The following is a 22,258-nucleotide window of genomic DNA, read 5'->3' on the forward strand; positions in this document are numbered from 1 at the left end:
TTCATTAATATTCGGTTTTTTGTTTTATTTGCTGAGTTTGACATTTGCTCCGATTAACAGTTTGTCTATTCAAGAGTACCGTAAAAATAAAGTGTTCTGTAGACGTTTGCATACATTTTTAAAACAATTTAGTGTAAGATCGTTTGGTTTTATTTAAAAAGTTAATCATGGGCGCAAAGGAAAAACTGCAAGCCTTGAAAAACGAAACCTTGTTATTTTGAACCATATTAAATGTGAAACAAACAAAAAATTTGCTGATATTAAAGGAATGAAGCCAAACACTGTCGGTGAAATTGTGCGCAGGTGTAAAAGAGAAGGAAGTATCGAACCAAAGAAGAAGATGGGTCAACCAAAAAAGTTAACAATGAAAGAAGAACGGCTTATAGTAAGAAAAATTAAAACAATCCTCGTTTAAGTGCACCAACAATTGTGCACAAAGTGTAAATGGAAGGCAAATAGAAAATATCTATATGAACGGTACGCCGAACCATAAAGACAAATGGTTACAATGGTCGTGTTGCCCAAAAAAAGCCATTTATCAATATGTGCAACAGGCAAATTCGGATCAAATTTGCGGATCAAAATTGACGAGAGTAAGTACAACCTCTTTGGATCGGATGGAAGAGTCATGGTGTAGTGCAAGCCAAATCAAGAGCTTAAACGCAGAAACACGAAGCAAACAGTGAAGCATGGAGGAGGGCACATCATGGTTTGGCAAGAGGCATGAACAATTTAGTATTCATCGACAGTATATTGAATAAGGAATACTATTTGAGGATCCTAAAAAAAAACTCAAGCACAAGTGCTGAAAAAATGGGCATTTAAAGGAATTTTAAATTTTACCAAGACAACGACCTGATGTTGTAAGGGAGTGGCGTATGTATAACTATCCAAAAGTTTTCCAAATACCTCTACAATCTTCAGACCTTAACCAAATCGAAAATTTGTATGATGAACTGGATCGTCGAGTTTGCGTCAACCCTTTCTCTTCAATAACTTAACGGCTTCAAGAAATTATAAAAAATATGCCCAAGTGACTTAACGGAGTTTTATCCAATCAAGGGTATCCAATAAAATATTAAAATCAATGGTAAGAAAGGTTAATTAAAAAGATAATAAAAGTAGAATGTAAAAAAAAATATTAATGAAGTGTTATTTATTGAGTTGTCGTAATCTTTATTTATTTTATTATGCTAAAATATTTTAAAGAAAACTGGTTTTTAACTTTTTTAAAGTTTAAAGTGAAAAGTAAATTGTTTTCATGGAAAGAAACAAAAAAACGAACATTAATATCACTCACTGTGGTTAATTCAATAGAAGTAAACTATTCATTCTAATGAACAGGACAATTTCTCAATATATTTAAGAAGTACCTAATTACTAACACCAATTTTCAAAAAAGGCTACAGGCCCATTGTTTGAACAAGTTGTTTATGAAAGTGTAGTAAAAATCTCATTCGCGAACAGCAACATGGTTTTGTGAGAAAAAGATCAACCGTTACAAACTTCCTTACATTTTCAAACATACTCGTATGTTCAAACGCTTTAGAACAAGGTTATGAAGTCGACTGTGTACACAATACACTGAATTTTTTAAAGCATTTGAGCAATTTTGTCACTAAATTTTTTTATTTAAACTTAAAGCTCTTGGTTTTCCGACATTTTTCTTAGCTTGGGTCAAATTATAACTTGAAAACAGATGCTATGAGGTAAAATTTAGAAATTGTCATTCTGAACCTTTTGTTGCCCAATCTGGTGTTCCCCAGGGAAGCCATTTTGGTCCTTTTCTATTCATCCTGTCTATTAATGACGTATCGTCATGTCTACGCTCAAGTGAAGTTCTTATTTTTGCTGATGACATGAAATTTTTTAAAATAATAAAGTACACGCAAAATCCTTTTACAAACCGACATTGATAGTTTCACATTTTGTTGTGGCAAAAATAGGCTTACCCTCAACCCTTTAAAATGCCAGACTATAACTTTTACTAAAAAACGAATCGGTAGTGTATTTGATTGTTGTATAACACAGCAAAAACTTTGTCATGTCTCCACATTTAAAGATTTATTGAAATGGCAAATAATTGTGCGTAAAAGTTTATTTTAGTATTTTAACGTGTTTTGCGTTTGAAAAATGTCAGTTATGAACTCAAAAACTGTCGAAAAGTTGGTTAATCATATTGATGGTAACAACAAGCTTATTGCAAAGAACGAATAGTTTTTTAAAGAAAAAAACATTTAAACATTGGTGTTGAATGCTAACTTATATTATAGTGAATAAAAATCGAATCAACGATCGTTGTTTAAGACCGATCTTTATTTAAGAACTCAAGCTGAAGAAATAATGGACAACAATGTGATATGATCTGAAAAAGAATTTGTTGAAAACAAACAACCTGAAAATGCATCATGATGGGCTTAAAGGAGAAGGCCGGTGCATCAACATTCCCAAACACCAACGTAAACGTTCCAGAACAATTTTCTCAATTGGCCAAAATCAAGATTTAATTCTTCAAGCTTCAATCTAATATCGTTCAATTTGGAATTCAATTCTGCAGAAATAACTTCCTGCATTCGAAAAAGTTGAAATATATATTTTCGACTGAAAATAAATTCTAGATTCTCCAATTTTGTGGATTTCTTATATCCTTTATCTACTGTACTAACTCAATATAGGTTTTGACATCTAATTCACATGGTGTTAAAAGCATGTTCTTTGTTTTGAAAAGTTTTAGCGAAAAGATTTGTAGTTAAACTTTTGCCATTTAAAAAATATCCCTTCAAACCAATAAAATTTGGAATTATCTAAAGTCAAAATACTGAGAGAGAAAGAGATTTTATTTGCTAGCCTCTGTCTTAATTTGCAAGCTTTTATCGATGACTTTAAGAGCAAATGATGTACCTGCATATTACTTACGCCCAATTAGTGTGTCAAACGACAACTATTTTCTCTTTAAGACCAAAGATGTATACATATGTTTATGTAATATTTATAAAATTATGCTAATCGTCCTTTAAAAACTACACAAAGAGGTTTCCATCGGTAAAAATGGACTTGCGCAATAATTCTATGAGATTACTGGCATTTACAAATTTCTTCAATGAAATTGTAATAAAGAAGCTTTGATTTTATAGAAAAACACAAAATCGCACAAAGATGGATGGTGAATTGGTGTTGGGTGCGGTGATGAGTCTTAATATGGCTAAAACACCTAGGTATCTAATTTTTAAATTTCTATGACTTTTGTATATGTATGTATATAAACGCATACCTATGGGGTTAAAGGATGCAAATTGTTTGCTTCTCAACAAAGTGACGTAACTTTCGGTGTAAAATCAATACAAAAAAGTCTATTTTTGTAGATTGTTAATTAAGTTAATTGGCAAGGGTTTGAAAATAGATAAAGTGTGTTCCTTTCTTTTGTTTTAAAATAAGCTTCTAGCAGTATAGTATTCTAGGCAGTGTTCAAAGATGTAAGATTCCACAGAAAGTTTGACATTCTTTCTTTTTATGATATCTAAATATAATGAATCTAAAAAATTAAACAAAGTTGGGATAGAAATAAGATTTATACATCAATAACAACCTTGCCGACTTTTTTGTTATACAGGGTGTTCTTTTTTAGCTACATGAAAAGGTTCGATGGTTTTTGTTTATGGTTTGGAAGGTCAGAATTTGAAAATGTGTTGACATTTCTGTTCACTAAGTTGGCAATTTATTATGAATCATTTAACGCTAAATCAACGCTTCAAAATTGCAGCAATTTACTTAAAAACAAATATTCGCGAAGATCATAGAGCATTTTGCTATAGACCGGTATTTAGTAATGAATCTCATTTCTAGTTATATTCCGTTGCCAATAAGCACGAAATGCGTATAATGAACGAGGACAATCCCCCAGTTTACACGCTAGAAGCATTATTCGTTTCTGTTTCTTTCGCAGAAGGAAGGAGCTGCCGTGCGGTGAATGTTGGAGCACTATCAAGACAAATTGTCTAATTTTTGTTAACAACATTTCATCAGCTAAACATCGATAACATTTAAGTCCAACAAGACGAAAATAAGTTTATTTCCAGAGGTGGTATACTGAGGCTTATGCCAACAAACATTGTAAAACTAATTTAAACCGATCAAATGAATTAAATAAATTAAAATAAATTGGGTGGCTCAACAGTGCGTTTAAGAACTAGGGCCTAGTGACTGATAACTCTCAACCATTCCTGTGTATGAGTACTGTTGTCAGGGATGGAAGGGACCTACAGTTTTAAGCCGAATCCGAACTGCAAATTTGAGAAAGCACTTTTCATGTCAAGAATTACTCTTGGAGAATTTGTCAATTCCTCGCAAAAGGCCTGTAAAAAACTTTAGGTGGTACAGGCAGGGATCGAACCCAAGACCTCTCGCATAACAGTCCAACGCACTTTTTTTTTTTTTTTTTTTTATAATTCATTTTTATTAATTCATTCTTAAACCTATCTTAAAGCTAGACAAAAATTCATAAAACTAGCCTAATTATCCATAACTTACAACTAACTTAATGGTCCCATACGGACACTCTAAGTTAAACTATAACACTTAATACTAATGCCTTTCGGCCCTAAGATCTATTTTACTTCATTTAAATTTTATTTCATTTATTTTTGTATTTATTAGAAAATTTGAACAAAAAACTAATATCAATATCCTTTTTTTTATTTATTTTTACTTACAAACTACTTAAAGTTAGGTCCTTAAATAAAACTTAAAACTAACTTAAACTACCTATTCTACCTATAAACTACTTAAAACTAGAACAACCACAGCAGCAAATCTAACGTTTTCGTTATTATATTTTATTGTCTTTTTTGTACGTTTTTTAATTTTTTTGTATTTTTTTTTTTGTTTTTTTTTTTTTATATTCCATGTTTTTTTTTTTTTTAATTTCTTTAGTTTTTTTTTTTTTTTTTTTTTGTATTTTTTTTTGTGCCACCATGCCTATTCTACTTAAAACTAAACCCTAAAACTATAAAACAAGTATGTAAGCCGGCCAAGGCTTAAAACCCCATCCCGACTACCCACTATCAAGTGCCGATTGAAGCCACCAAAACTGGTTCTCCTGCTTCACCCTATCAGTTCGGTCCCGTTCGGACACAGCCCTACTGAACCGAAGGAGCTCTGCTCCGCCTTGTGCCATGACGTCCCGATTGTACAGGAGTCGCCTATCCACGGTTCTTCGTCTGACGTGGTAGATTAACGGAACTGCCAATCTATCCTGTATCAGACCGCATCTATCTAAAAAGAGGAATGCCTCTGGGGGAATGAAGCCGCTCAAGCGTGCACTCTCAAAATACTCGTCGTTCGGATAGAACGCCCCGAAAATTAAATTGTTGGTCGAAGACATAGCTCTTGCAATGTGACCTCGAACGAGTTTTATCACGAAATTGTCAATTCTGTTGATTCGAGCCCCGTTGTATAGGACCTCGTTGGAATAGTAATGCACATAAGAAGATTCGGCTGTTCGATATAAGCCGGTACAGCGTCGTAAACACTGCCGCTCGAACACCCGAAACTTCTCCATCTGGGAAGGGGCAACGCTGAACCACACAGGACAACCATACACGATCATTGGCCGTATAAGGGCCATGTAGCAAATTACCTTCACTCTGGGGTCAAGCCGACTGCTTAAAAACAGCCGTTTCGTCAGAGCGAAGGCTCCTCTGGCCCTGGTCAGAGCAGCATTTATATGTCTGTCGAAATATAAATACTGATCTAACCAGATACCGAGGTACTTCACTACACTTTTGCTCGCCAATGGCTGCCCGTGAAGGTCAACGATGACCATCTTGCGCCAATTCTTACACGTATCCCTCGTGGCCCCAGCCAACGGAGTCCGGAACAGAATTGTCTCTGACTTCTGGACATTTATTTTCAGTTTCCAGTCGTCGCAATATCGCTGAATCTTGTCGAAATCACGCTGCAAGAGAATTCTAATAACCTCAACCTTTCGGGCCGTTCTGTACGCAATTAGATCGTCGGCGTACGCAATTGCCTTTGTAAGACTACCTATCAGGTCGCTGGTGTAAATGCTGAAGAGAATCGGCGAATTCACCGCTCCCTGTTGAAGACCATTTTTAATTGAGAATGTTGTGGTAGAAGTTACATTGCCACTTTTGACAACAAACTTTCTACCGTTAAGCATATCATAAAGTATATACAACAATGGCTTGCTTATGCCAAGCCTGCTCAGTTTTAGGTAAAGGCCCTCTAACCATACGGTGTCAAAGGCCTTTTCCAAATCAACCAGAACAGCACCTGTGCATTGTTGTTTTGATTTATTCCATTGGATATCAGAAACGAGTTTAGACGCAGCATGAATTGTGTCATGACCCGCCTTGAACCCGAACTGTTTATCCGGAATTATTTTGTTGTCCGCAGCCCACTTAGTCAGAGCCCTATTAATGATCTTTTCGAAAACTTTGCTGATGCTCGGAAGAAGACTTATCGACCGAAGATTTGACGGGTTGGAGTTGTCCTTTCCCTTTTTCGGGAGAGGATGAACCACAGCGGTCTTCCAATGCACTGGATAATATGCATTATTCAGTGCATTATTGAAGAGCGTGGTGTATATGTCAATTGCTTCCATCGGTAAATGTCTTAGGACAACGTTGGATATACCAGTCCAACGCACTAACCATCAAGCCACGGGTACTACTCAAATCAAATGAATTATGTAACTCGTATTCAAAACAAAAATCATGTATTCAGTGAAATAATTTACCGGATTTTTAATGAAAAAATACAAAATTAATTCCAACATTATATGAGTCATATGTTATTATTAAAATTTCTCGAGTTCTTTTGAAAACACCAAATAGTTGTGAATATTGTTATCAAAGAGCCTTTCAAACGTTAATACAACAATATGGTCTAGGTACTCTAGGTAAAAATCGCAAAGACAAAATCCCAGAATCTAAAATCTCCGAAACCAAAATTCCCAAAACCAGCAGTTTTTGCATTTAACCTTGATGATTAAAAAAACACAGACCTACACACAAATGATGAAAACCAACAGGCCTTTGACGACGTTTAATAATTGTATTTTTGGGGATTACGCTTGTGGATTATGTCCTGGGAATTGAGTTTTTGGAGATTTTGTACTTAGGGATAACAAATTTGTGGATTTTTTAAAGTGAGGGGATTTTTTATTTAAACATTTTGAACTTGGGTCTTGTGCTAATTGTTGTTAAGAACGTTGGTAGCATTTTTAAACTCCATCATTACTAACATGAAGAAACTGAGCCACGTCTGCGAAGTACCTAGAATTCTATTTATCTTAAAAACAAAACGTCTCAAGGTCAACAATAAAAATTGGTGTGGACAGCACTTTTAAGTTCTCATTTAATTTAAAAACAAACAAAAATTAGTTTAAGTTTCCGTCTTGGGTATTATAATCATTTCTTTGGGTTCATAATTTGGATCTTGTGTCAATTACTTTAAAACATATTGGTTAAATTTTCTACCATGATACATTTTGATATTTTGTTCGAGATGGGGTTAAATTTACCTTTGCTGTCTTAATTCCGTAAAATATAATTTTTAAAAACTACTTTGCCTGAATTTCCCTTAAGAGTTTCGAAATTTTTGTTTACTATGTAACATGATTCTACTTTTGATTCAATTCGAAACTCATTTCTGATTCTATCTACTTTGAAATCGTACTACGTATGAAAGTAGAATCGGATGCCGGTTATACCAACTTGTTTTCAAAAAAATTTGTACTTTTGAACGAGTAACGATTTGTTTGACAGTTTTAAAAGAAAATCAAGAAAAACATAACATTTTTGGACAAGAATAATTATGGAAAAATGGACACCGTTAAAAATTGGTTGAATTTGCAAGGAAATGAAGAACGGTACGAGCATATTGAACACAGAAGAATAAGAGATAATTCGTCTTTCTAAAGACGGATATATGTTCTTACTTTTTTGCCAACAGAAGGTTACTAAAACCAAATCGGTGCGTGGTGACAAAAACGCTGGACTTGCACAGCAAACCGTACTTTTCCCATTCTTTGATTTAATGTTGTGGTGGACCTTCTACATTGTGATTTTGGTCAAATTTGTCCACATATGTCGCGATTTTTGTCTCGCTTCGGTTTATTTAAAATATCCTTTCGGAAGATCCCGATGATTTGACATGAATTCTATCATTTTTCAAATTGGGTCTGGTTGAAATTTGATATCTTTGCTAAATGCATATGCGTTTGAAAATTAAATCAATGGGTTAGCAATTACTCAAGTAGCACACTGGTGCATATTTTGGTGTAAGTTCAATAATTTTGGTGCAAAACTGAAAAAATTGAAAAAACATTTAATATTTTGGTGTATTTTTCAAAATGTGCCGGTAATAAAAATACACCATTGACTTCTCTGTGCAAAATTTCATCATTTTTTTGTACAAAATAAACTAATTCTTAGATGTTTTTATAATACACCATTAATGGTGCATAAAGTTATCCGATTCTGAAACAAACCAAAGTTGTATATTTTGTACACTATATTTAGTAGATAAAATACACTATCTGAAATCGGCAATTATATTTTGGTGGAAGATTTAGACCCCGTGGAAATTAAATACACTGAACTAAATGGTGTGAAAAATAAATATGAAAATATTATTGAACTTAGACTGAATATATTCAGCCTCCATTGAATTGTTAACGTGCTCACACTACAATTATTGATAATTAACAAAAATGAGTAGCTCAATATTTAATAATTATTTGAAGTGTTATCCTGAAAGAATATCCTGCTGCGCATATCAAATGCAAACTTATTTGTTTACATCCATATCATATGGAATGTAGACAAAATAAACAATCTTTTAACGCTAAAAAAATCGTGTTTTTCCCTTTAATTCACACATTATAATGTTTTATACATTTAGTTGACATTTAGGTATATTTTTTTCACTAAAAAAAAGTTATCTGAAATACAATATATGTTGTAAAGAAAGATCATCTCGTGCATTGTTTATTTTTTTACAGAGAGTTTGGTGTACCTTAAATACACTCATTAGTTTGGTATAGACAAAAACACCACACATAACAATGGGTGTAATTATACATAATTTTGGTAGAATATACTAGAATGAATACACCGCACAGGGAAGAGGTGTACTTAATACTCATTTTGTGTGAAATATTCACCATTTAATACACCATACAGGAAGGAGGTGTAATTAATACTCTTTTTTGGTGAATTATGTACACAACACAGAGAATGGGTCTAATAAATGCACTATTTTGGTAGAATTTGCACCATTTTATACATCAAAAATAGAATTGAAATATATCATCTCATATATTCAGTCAATTGTGGTGTCAACATCAACTTAAGCTTAAGCTAACTTTTTGTTTTGAATAAATTTTTAGACATTTCCTACACCATTTAGAATATATTAAACATAGCGAAAAATATTCCTGTATATATTTGCACAATGGTGCATTTTTTTCGTTTCTCCTTTTAATTGGGGCTTTTTTATACCATTTTCTCAAATTGATACACATCAGTGAATAATCTGCACAGTTTTCGGCAAAATAAATGTACCGAAAATAGAAGATGGCATATAATTGTCTCAAATGGTGTATTTTGTTCTTGTTTTTCTAAATTAGTGCATTTTATTCTCTAGATTCAGGAATCAGTGTATTTTATACACGGCAGCCATATTTTTCAAAAAATATTTAGGTAAACATGAGATTCCACTGGCCGCCATCTTCAAAATGAAGACTATGATTAATTATTTTATTACATATTTCGAATGAATTATTCCAATTTTTTAGTATTTCTGACTCTTTTTTAACAGCACGTATTTAAAAAAAAAATAAGAACAACCAAAAAACTATGAATTTTGAAAAATGAATTTTTTACGAGTCGATTTTGAAAGCTTTAATTAAGTACAATTATTAAGGCGCTCGATTTTTAGATGGGGTAGGACCGAAAATCAGTCGACAAAATGTACTTCGTTTTGAAATTAGACACTCAAATTCATATTAATTCATGATTTTATTGCGCACATATTATGTATTAGAATTATAGAAAGATCAGAATTCTTTTATATACATTTTCCATCAGGAAATAAACCATGGTGTAAATTTTAATTCATCAAACTAGTTTCCGATTAAAGAAATAAACTTCGGTGTATATTTTGTTTCAATTGAATTCTGAGTTCTGGATTTTTTACACTAATGGTATATTTAATCCATCAAATCATTGTGTATTTTTCTCATTCTTGGGAAAGATTTTCCACCAAAAAGTGGTGTAAATTGTTTACCATTGAGGTGTAAGAATTCACACCTTACAATCAATTTCAGAACATAATATAGACCTCTGGAGTATTATTTATTCTAGTTACCAGAACAATTTGTATACCACTAGCACAATTTAAATACCAAAATATGGTATACTTTTTGTACAGCTAGTGTAAATTTTAAACAGGGACGCGGTATAATTTACACTAAATCGAAATTAAATGTTCAAATATTGCACCAAAAAGAGGTGTATTTTTTATATTCAAAATGTATATCACGAAAGTGTAAAATATACCCCAAATATTTTGGTGTATTTTGGAATTTTGTGCTACTTGAGTATGTTTATGTTTATGCACTTACATTTTTCTTGTAGACAGCCCTTTTAGTTTATCCTCGCAAACACAATAATGAAACACAAAAAGTTGAATGAAAAACTTTCAAATTCAAATTACATATTAATAATTTATAACATTTTTCTTACACATTGACAAAAAAAAGCTTCGGTCGCAAACACATTTGGTGTAGAGTGATTTTTTTTTCGATTTTGCCTTGTTTTGAATTATACTTTCGAGTTACGTAGTTCCTCGTTTATTAGAACGTTCAAGAAAATATATTTGGTACTACTAGAACTATTCGATGCTCGTTGGTTCGAAAGTAGTCAAAAAGATTTGTACATAGTACCAATTTTTCGAATTCGAACAATTTCATTGTAGAAACGAGTTATATAGTAGGGCCCCAGGTTTATTAATTTTGTATTCTATTGTTTAACAAAATTTGGAGGAAATATTCGATATTAACTTTTGTATACTTTTGAAAATTAAATTTTCAATAATATTAATATTTTTGCAGAAAAATCAATAGATGTTTATTTCGTTGTAAAAAGGAAGGTAATCACATTAATAATAGAAACAAATCAGCAAATTCGCCTCCACTTCTACAGTTTCAGCAGCATATCCTTTTTTAAAATTTTCCATGACTAACTCGCAGCTCGGTAACTTTACGATGTTCCTCTTTCAATTAATTTTGGAGCATTTTTAAATTATTTATTTTGTACTTGGCAACAAAGGAAAAACTCCAAAGATCTCGATGAACTTTTGTGTTCACACGGTCAAGAGACTTTTCTTGCAACAATGAACTGATAAACATTTTCATAATTTTTAAAGTAAATTTTAAAAATTTCGAATGTTGTTGAATAAAGAAATGTTTACTTTTTTCAAATTTTAAAAGAAACAGACAGATGCCCAAATAACCGTATATTCAAAATATTATCCTTTTTTTGAAAAAACTATGTTATAAATATTGCCCTAATTCATACTATGGTGCCAACTTTCATTTGGATTTTTCTTAAAGCTGAATTGAAAATTTTGAAAAAGATATTCGAAATACTTTTAGTTTTCGCCTTGAAAGCGAGATCTGTTAGTCTTCTTTTCCAAAATTAAATCTGTTATTATTTGTCTTAGCCGACGATGTATAACCTAACTACTTTATTTATTAGTGGGTTTGCAACACATTTATATTCGGAGCCTTTCAGAGCCTTCGAAAGTAGTTTTTTGTATTTATCTATTTTTAACTTTCCAGAGGATGTCAAATTGAAATTTTTTACATTTCTCGACGTTTCAAGGTCCCTAGAGTCGAAATAAAAGATTTTTAGAAAGATGTCTGTGAGTGCGTTTGTACGTACATTCGTTCGTACGTATGCCCGTATGTCTGTACGTTCGCGACGTTTTTTTTCGTCGTCCATAGCTCAAGAACCAGAAGAGATATCGACTTCAAATAAATTTTGTTATACAGGTAATAAGGCAGAAAGATCAGAAAGGGCTCTCAAGAAAATTGCGTGCGTGTTTTTTTTTTACCAAAGCAGTTTAAAAAAAAGATGAACATTTTGGTTAACCCTAAATATCTTACGAACCAATGACTCTAGAGACTTGAATTCAATTTTAAATGATATCAAACAAATATATTTTTGGAAAAAAATCCAATTTAATGATTTTATCTCCACAACAATTTTGTGCAACGAAAAATAACGTTTTTAATATCTGATAAAATTTTGAGGAAAATCAAATTGACAGTTTTCTTATAAGAAATAAAGATCTAAAAAAAACATTACTCAAAGTTGGTAAAATTGTATTTCCACTAAGATATCTTTTTAATTATGGCTTCCAATTAATTGTATCTTAAAAGAAATATTCTGTTCAATATTCAGAACAATTTTTAGAAAAATCAAAACCTTAACAAGAAAATTAATAAAAATTGTTAAAAATTGATTTTCAGCTCAAATATCTTTTCAAAAAATTCAGATATTGGCTTTAAAAAATATTGTTGTCAACATTCAAAAAAATTTGACAGTTTTTTTTTACAAAAAATAAAAACCTAAAAAAAAACAACACTAAAACTTAGTACAAAATTTACTTTCGACTCAAATAGCTTTTCAAAAATTAAAAATATCGTCTTTAAACATTTTTTATTTCACAAAAAATGTTGCTTTCGATATTCAGTAGTTTTTTTTTTATAAAAATCCAACAGTCCGTTTTTTCATACAAAAAAAAATCTACAAGAAATAGTACTCAAATTTGGTAAAAATTGATGTTTGGTTCTTGATATCTCTCAAATTTATTTCATTCATCCAATTTGTAAAAATTTAAGAAATACTACTAAAATTAGTAAAAAAAATTGTATCGACTAAAAATCTATTTAACAAAACTAGATTTTTAAACTAAACTATTCTTTATATGAAAAATATTGTTGGTAATTTTTAAATTTTGAAGAATTATTCAAGTATCAACTTTTTTAACAAAACACGAAAACCTACAATCTTTTAAGCCAGACAAATCGACAGACGGGATGGGAAGTTATCAGTGTGGGTCGCATTTTTTTATTTCATTTGATTCTTTTTTGCCATAGATTCAAAAATACGTAAAAAAAACTGAAAAATTCAGAATTCCCGGCTCTACAAATAATCGTTTAGACACCTGTTAGACTCAATTTATAAGTCACACATAAAACACAAACGGTCACCCCAACAAACTTGCTCCACCCAAAAACAGCAAAAAGCAACATCTACTTCTTGTTTATGTTTCCAAAACAAGAACCAAAAGCCCATTTTATTAAAGCTTTTGCTTATACCATATGATTGAAGAGACTACTCACGCTCATCTCAGTACTCACAGAACTCACACCCACCCTAAAAAGTCACTTGTTCAATATTTTGTTCTCAAAATCTCAATCTCAATATTTCGATATGTTTTGATGAAAAATTTCTCTTAAACGATAAAAAGTTTGTTGCACATTTTCTTCATATAGAGTTATTATAAACCTATCTAGAGAAACATTAGGTAAGTTTTGAAGTTAAATTCGCATAGCTCTCATCATAATATTTTTCTCTTTTCTATCAGAGTCGTCAGAGTCACTGTTGCTGTTGTTGTAGTTGTTGTTGTTCGGTTTGGGTTAGTTCGATTAAAAGCCAATGGCAAATGTTGGAACATACTCAGTTTAAAAGAGACACCTTCATCGTCGTCATTGTCTTCGTTTTAGTCGTCGTCGTCGGATGAATCCACCAAAAAATAAAAAAAAGAAACAAAACAAAATAAAAATAAAGATACAAATTTTGGGCAAAAATATAGTTTTTCTTCGTTGTACCTCCGCCGGAATTGTTTTATGTTTTATAACCAACTTAATTAAGTTACAATCGATCAATTAAGCTATCAATATGTAAATAAACAAAAATTCACACATGATATTGAATAAATAATGACGAAAATAAAATAGACTTTCAAAAAGGAATTGATATAGAAAGTTAATTAATTAATAAAATCTATATTTTTTAAATAGATACTTTTTTAAAAAAGCAACACATTTTCGTTGCTTCTGCTTTGATTTGATTTGCTTTGCTTTGCTTTGAGTTGCGTTGTTGCTTTAAAAGTGAGGTGAGGTTAACTTTTGCCAAATCGATAGCCAGCTACAACGGTACTAATAGCTACATGTACCAATAGATACTTAGATACTTTGTGAATGAAAACTCCTTTGATGCACCCAACAACAAAAAATAAAACCCGTTGCACAATACCGTTTGCCATTTGTCGTTTGTCGGTCAAAATCAACATTGTTTTTTTTTTATTTTTAGATTTAATTGAAGTTAAAAATTGATGCAAAAATGTAAAAACCAAAACAAAATATAACTAAAAAAAGCAGAGAAAGCTTGCGACAAAGCTAAAGAAAAAAAGATACTCGCGTATCTTTAAGAGGATTGTGTTTTGTGTTTGTTTGTATTTTTATTCGTTCATCTGTTCGTCGTCGTTTTGTACCATAAATTGGCATTCTCTTGAAAAAGTATCTGTTGGATTAAGTTGAGTGGTATAAGATTCGGATTGGACTGACTCATAGCTCCAAGGAAGAGCAAGTGTTGAGAGTTCGGTCTTCCCAGTCCCAGCCTTTTATTTGTTCTGTCTTTTCCATTTTAAACACACCAACTAGTGAATTAAGAAAATAAAAAATAAAAAAGTATCTATCGAATATCAAAAGTATCTATAATACCTACCCATCGAATCGCCTCGCCATTTGTCTATTTAATCGCTATCCGGTGTATCGGAACTACGGTGCGTTGGCTTTGTTCGATTCGATTCGATTCTTTATTTATTTGTGCGGGTTTTGATGTGCGTGAGTGATCAAGCCTGTCCAACCGGCACAATAAAAACAGGAACAGGCCCTTTTGTGTTGAGCATACTCTACGGTGACAGCGGCGGCGGGCGTCGACTCTAATTTTAATATTTATTAGTGCACTCACACTCACTGAATGCGCAGAGAGGTGTTTATTCATTCATAATTCGATCGTTGCTAGGTATACCCCACATCATTATCTAACAGGTGAAAGAATCGCTCTTTGTGTAATGTGATGTGATGTGACTATGCGTATGCATGCTCCTTCGGTTACGTCATTATAAGGATTTACTTGGTTAAGTTGACAAGTAGGATCCTTACAAACAGCATCTCTAGAGCTGAGTTATCCTCCACATACATAATATAAGAGAAAAGAAGACGACGAACGCTAGTGTCCTCTTGTAGACGACGACGACACTACAGAGCATTACAGCAAAATATATAAAGGACAAAAGGACATTCAACAATTATTATTATCATCATCGTCATCGTCATAATCACAAACCTCCTCGTGCTCCTCGTGTAGGAGGCTGGAGGACTAAGCAAATAGCGAAAATCATCTTTCTCTGCGCAGAAGAGGCTGCTGGGAAAGAAGAGAAGGACTTTCGGCGGCGTTGGCAGTAGTTTGGCATAGCAGAAGAGGAATAGCAAGTGAGGATAAGAAGAACAAGGAGAAAAATAAAAAGAAGCAGAAGAGCCAGGATGTGATGTAAGTACACAGAATATGTAGTTAGTGGGTAGGGTACCTTACCTACACCGTTGTTTTTTTATTCTCTTTTCAAAACGAAAATGATGTTTGCGCACACAAGATTATTATGTCGACGTATCCGTATCCGTATCCGCATCCTGCAGGTCGTTTCTTTCTATATTTTGGTTGGTCTTGGTCCCTGTTCAGTATCTGTACAACCAAAAGATACAAACAGCAATCAGAAGATGGTTTGTTGTTTTTGAAGTTGGCTTTTGCTGTTTAGTGTTTTGGCTTATTTATTTATTTTGTTTCTTCTTTTTTCTTATTTTTTGTTTGTTTGTTTTATTTTTTGAATTATTTTTTTTTTTTGAGAAAAGAAGAAGAAAGTATGTGAATAGAGATAAAGATACAGATTGAGCACCAGCATCATGCGAGTGTACTTCATTTCTTTTTTGTTGGTTCTTGTATATTTTCTTCTCTTACATCATAAAATGGTCATAAAAGAGCTTTTATTTGTTGTAATAAATTTCTCAAAACAAAAAATAAACACAACACAAAACGACACACACGCATCGTGCCGCACCGCACAAGCCCAAAAGACAGCATATTTTTAGCTTTATGTACTCATCGAAGAGAAAAAAGGTTTTATTTATGGTACATACCAACCTATTTATGTATTTTTAACCTCTATTAAGTAGATGTAATTTTTTCTGAAAATTTGAAAATAATTTTCACAATTTAAAATATGATCAGATGAATGGCAAAAAAATGATAAGAACTTAGTTGCTTGACTATAAGCTCTTCTATTTGTCAGGTTAGATTTTTGTTTTTGATATAAATGAATGTGAAGTGACATCTTTGTGTACTTACTCTTTGTGATTCTGTTATTTTTGATCTATTTTACAAAAATAAAACTAATTTTGTAATAACTTGATTGGTGAAAATTACCTTGCATGAACATTTTCTTAACGTTTCTTTCCTAACAAACTTTACAAGGAAACAAACACACGCAAAATAAATTTGCATCAGTTTTCTTAAAAATATCTGTACCTAAATTTGAATTTAACCTTCTGATCTGACTGTAATTTAAGAGGCCGTAATTCGCCCAAAAGTTGAATATAATTCGAGTATTTGGGAAGGTGCGTCTAACGAGTTTGTCTTTGAGTTTGAAATTTAAAATTCATATATGATAGAATTATAACCGAAACATTTGTAACACTCAAACACCGCCGCAATGTCTCCTGACTTTCGTGATTTTACCAATATTCTTACAAATAATGTTCTACAAGGAGTACAAATATCTTGGCGTGCTGACCACGTGAATTATGAAAATGAATAAGCGTTTGAACGAAAAACTAAAAAAGAGAATGGAATGCGACCCACACTGAAAACTTCACATCCCGTCTTTCTATTTGTCTTGCTTAAAAGTTTGTAGGTTTTCGTGTTGGGTTGAAAAATTTGTCAGTTTAATTATTCTTAAAAATTACAAACAATATTTTTCATATAAAGAAATAGTTTAGTTTGAAAATCTAGTTTTGTTAAATATATTTTAAGTCGAAAATTGTTTACCAATTTAGCAGCATTTTCTAAATTTTTACAAATTGGATAAACGAAATTAATTTGAGAGATATCAAGAAGCGAACATCAATTTTTACCAAATTTGCGTACTATTTCTTGCAGATTTTATTTTTTTATGAAAAACGTAGTGTTGGATGATGATGAAGAAGATGAAGAAAAAACTACTACATATCGAAAATAATATTTTCTGTGAAATAAAAAGAAATTGAAGACAATATTTTTAATTTTAAAAAGCTTTTTGAGTCGTAAGTAAATTTTTACCAAGTTTTAGTATTGTTTTTTTGTTAGGTTTATATTTTTTGTAAAAAAAACTGTTAATTCGATTTTTCTCAACATATTTCAGAATGTTGAAAACAATATTTCTAATAAATTAAAATTTGTTAAAAGCCATAATCTCAAGTTTTTGAAAAGATATTTATGTCAAAAATCATTTTGTATTCGTAAAAAATATTTGTAGAGTTAAAAATATACTTGTTTGGTATCACGTTACAATATATTATATACATTTTAATTCAAGTGTTTAGCGTTTTTGGTTCGTAAGATATTTATGGTTAACCACAATTTTCAACTTTTTTTTAACTGCTATGGTAAAAAAAAACCGCCCACGCAATTTTGTTAAGAGCCCTTTATGCAATTTTTTGCCTTTTTATCTGTATAGACAAATTTATTTGAAGTCGATATCTCTTTTGGTTCTTGGGCTATGGACAACGAAAAAAAACGTCGCGAACGTACGTACACACGCACGCACAGACATCTTTCTAAAAATCTTTTATTTCGACTTAAGTGACCTTGAATCGTCGGGAAATGTCAATATTTTCATTTTGACAAATCACACCCATTACAATAAAGTTTAAAACGCAAAAATTGCTATAAATGCAACATGGGGAGGAAAATAATACGAAGCAATTGAAAAACTTGCAAGGTTCAAATGAACTGGGATTCGTGTACTTCACTATTAAATGTGATAGATATTAATAAACTATACCCATACGTCAAGACTGCACTTAAGTATTGTTACCAAAGGATAGCTTATAATTTTACACTGTGAAGTATAGAAATTCTTTTTTGGATCGCACATTGAGAATGTGGAATGCTTTACCCAACTCTGTTTGTTCCCTCACATTTTGATCCTCATTAATCCTTCCTCATTATCTTGCAGCTCGCTCTGTGTTGCAGCATAAAACAAGCTAAATGTATTAATAACCCCTTGAATGCCTTGTCTTATAATTATACAAAACTTACTTACTTAAGGTGGTGCTACAGTCCTGTGTGAACTAGAGCCTCACCCAACAAACTTCTCAATCTAGCTCGGTCCCTAGCTAGATGTCTCCAGTTGGGTGAGGTCACCTTCGACTTGTGCGCGGTCCTCCTCTACTGTGCTGTCCTGTGGGTGCGGAATCGAAGACTTTACGGGCCGGAGTATTGGTTTCCATGCGCTCTACGTGACCCAGCCATCTTAGTCGTTGTACTTTTACCCTTAGGACTAAGTCTACGTTGCTGTACAGCCCGTACAGCTCGTCGTTCCATCTTCTCCTCGACTCCCCTTCGATGCATACGGGACCGTAAATCAGACGAAGAACTTTTCTCTCGAAGCGACCCAAGGTGCTTTCATCCGCTTTTGTCATGGTCTATGCTTCTGCACCGTATAGCAGGACGGGGATGATAAGGGTCTTATATAGCACTTTGGTCCCTCGAGAGATTATTTTGCCACTCAATTGCTTTCTTAGTCCAAAGAAACAGCGGTTAGCAAGAGTTATTCTGCGTTTGATCTCAGCGCTGGTGTAGTTTTCTGCGTTTACAGCGGAACAGGTAGACGAAGTCCTTGACTACCTTAAAGTTACGTCTGTCGATTGTGACTTTTTGACCAAGATGTCGGTGTTGTATGTCCTTTTTATACGACAGCATGTACTTTGATTTGCCCTCATTAACCGCTAAACCCATTTTTGCCGCCTCTGCCTCAATACTCACAAAAGCCCCATTGACATCACGCTGAGTTTTTCCGATTATGTCAATGTCATAAGCATATGCCAGTAATTGGATAGACTTTTGAAAGACAGTGCCTCTAGTGTTGACGTGTGAGCTCTGCACTATTCTTTCAAGCACGATGTTAAAAATATCACATGACAGCGCATCACCTTGTCTAAAACCTTTTTTGACATCGAAAGGTTCTGTTAAGTTGTTTCTAGCCTTTATGGAGCAGCGTGAATTCTCCATGGTCATCCTGCACAAACGGACGAGTTTGGCAGGGATGTCAAAACTAGACATGGCTCTATACAGCTCGTCCCTGTAGATGCTGTCATATGCGGCCTTGAAATCGATGAAAAGATGGTGGGTGTCGATTTGGATCTGCCGTAATGTGAATATTTGATCAACTGTGGACTTTCCTGATCTAAAACCACACTGATAAGGACCTATTAGGTTGTTGACGATGGGCTTTAGACGTTCACATATTACGGCAGAGAAGATTTTATAGGCGATGTTAAGTAGACTGATTCCTCCATAGTTGGTGCAGTTTAGAGGGTCTCCTTTTTTCAGGATATAATTATACAAAACATGTATAGTAAAATGTGCTAGTTTTTAAAAATGTATTATAAAGTTAAAGCCATTTTAGTGTGGTAAAAAAATGATTTTGCTAGTTTGAAACGATTTTACCATCTTAGTATCTATCTTTTAACTTTCGCCTTAACTTAAAAACTTTGACAAATTCGCTAAATCCATATAGGTTCAGAGTTCCTGAAATTAAAAATTAAAAGCTTCTCTTCAAAGATCTCGGTTTTTTTTCTTTTAACGTAACGCAATTCACCTTTATTTCAATTTGCAATTAATAAATCGCTTTTTGGAATTTTCAAATTTAAGAGAAGATTTAAGTGCTTCAGATTTGAGGACTATTGAGAATGAGTCAAATTGACAATTTTGGTATTATAATGGCAAGAATTATTTTTCGTTTTTAAATGTTAAGTCAATCACTAATTCCTTGTTTATAAAACATTTTAAGGCATCGCGAGATCAAAAGCTAAGCTCAAGAGAGTAATACTTTGGAGCAATCACAAATTCTAAAAAAAAACTGTTTAACTTCTCGATATATTTAAGATGTTTTAAAAAAGCCTTCAAACAAAGTTATTTACGACAATTTAAAATCAGCAAAAAGACAGCAATCTATCCCAAAAATGCTTAAATTTGGAGCGGTCTTAAGATTCCTTCCAATATTTTGTTAAAGATTGGTCATAATTTCCTGCTCTTCGGACTTTTATTTGAAGGGTTCCAATCGGTTTATATATATTTAAAAACGTTCGTTTTGGAGTTTTTTTGTTTCATAGACGACAACGCGACTTTTAGCTGTAAGTCTATTTCCATTTCGGACTCAACTGCATCGAAACTCGGCAGCTTATGGCCAAAATGTATGCCCGGTGCTGATTCTATAAGTCGATGAAGGCCATTTCCTATTTTTTTGTTTTGCAAATACCTTGGCGAATTTTGTATGCCTTTCATCAGCTCTAGCAATCTGGTGAACAGTTTTATATTGCCAAGAATTGTAGTCCTTCGTAAAAAACCGTGTTGATCCAAATTAATACATTCTAGTGTGTAAGTTGTCTTTTAGAACATTATTTATGAAACTGAAACTTTAAATGTCACTAGATTCAAGTGACAATAAATTGTTATTTGTTATTCATATATAATAAAACATCTATCAATTGGGATTTTCAATACCAATTTATCCTTCAATTGATTAATTTTATCAATGGTCAACAAATTGATCGTTGACAACCGTCCATTAGGCTGATTTTCTAGCTGGTAAACTTCTAGCCATTTAGAAAATTGCTATAAAGTGAAGTCATTAGGATTTTACAATAGGTTGTATTAAATATTTTGTCAGTTTGTAAATTTGCATTTAAAAAAAATATTTTGAAATAATTTTAATATTTTTCAACAATGCATAATGGTTGATTGGTAAACAGTATAAAACCTTAAGCCTGAAGTTTGATCCAAATCACTTTTAGGGTGATAGGTTTTAGTAGACTGCTAGCCAAAGCAGATATACGGAAATATGACTCTTATTCATCATAAACGTCTTATCAAAATTTCACATTATATTTTTTTTTAAAGAAACATTTTTCCAATCTATAACTAAAGAGCAAACATTTAAAATATGTTTCAAACATTAAAATAAAAACTTTGCAAAGAAAAACAAAATTTGTGCCAGATTGTGTTATGTGGTCTAGACGCAATTAATGAATCATATGCCTGTCACACTAATGACTTATAATTCATCATTAAGTTAAAAATGTCTGTCATGTGGACCTCAAATTCTTCTTGTTTTTTTTTAAATTTATTTTATTGGTTTTTTTTTTCATCGTTTTATTATGATAACAAATCATAAATAACTTAGCTTAGTTATGTATTTTTAGCGAAAACTATAATTTGGAAAACTAAATTTAATTTAGGAAAGAATTTTTTTTATCGGTGGGGTGAAAAATATTAAAAATAAGAAATTTATTTGTGTACCAGTTTCTTTGTGAAAAAAATTCACGTTTGAAAAATTTCAGATAAAAACTTAAAAAAACATATTAGTATCTCCAATTAAAGCCCAACGACATACATCAGTTTATAGGCTCTGGGTTTCTCCTTTCCTTCGAAATTTTTTTTAAGTAAAATAAGTGGATCGAATTACATTTTTTACTTGCGACATATAGGAACTATATGGCAAGTTTTGCATTCGTGCAAAATTTCGAACTCGAGATTTTAATCAAACATGATATTACGATGGTAGAGAAGTCGGAAAAAGTGGGTCCCGCGATTCCGTCCGGTCGGTTTTGTCTGTCTGTCCACGCTCCTACAGCCTAAACCGTTGGGTCGATGGAGTCCAAACTTGGAAGTTAAGGTTTTGGGCAGATTCGATTTTTTAAGATCAAAACTAACAGTGGCCCCCATACAATTTTTTTGGTCAAAAACCGAAAATTCAAATTTTCTCAAAAACAAACGGATAGATTTTTTTTTAATTTTCTCTAAAATTTTATTTTTTAACTTGGCTTCTTTTTATAAGAAAACCATAT

General features: G+C 32.4%; 1 protein-coding gene across 1 annotated transcript in view; it reads left to right on the top strand.

Moving 5' to 3' along the window:
• The first annotated feature begins 13,703 nt into the window (after positions 1-13,703).
• The window catches only part of LOC129949057 (alpha-1,3-mannosyl-glycoprotein 4-beta-N-acetylglucosaminyltransferase B), a 119,520-nt gene continuing 110,965 nt past the window's right edge, over positions 13,704-22,258 (top strand). The window contains exon 1 of the mRNA XM_056060265.1: positions 13,704-15,650. The gene's annotated coding sequence lies outside the window, so the exon portion shown is untranslated. The remainder of the gene's footprint in view (positions 15,651-22,258) is intronic.

This window comes from Eupeodes corollae, chromosome 3, assembly GCF_945859685.1.
Source record: "Eupeodes corollae chromosome 3, idEupCoro1.1, whole genome shotgun sequence".
Taxonomy (NCBI): domain Eukaryota; kingdom Metazoa; phylum Arthropoda; class Insecta; order Diptera; family Syrphidae; genus Eupeodes; species Eupeodes corollae.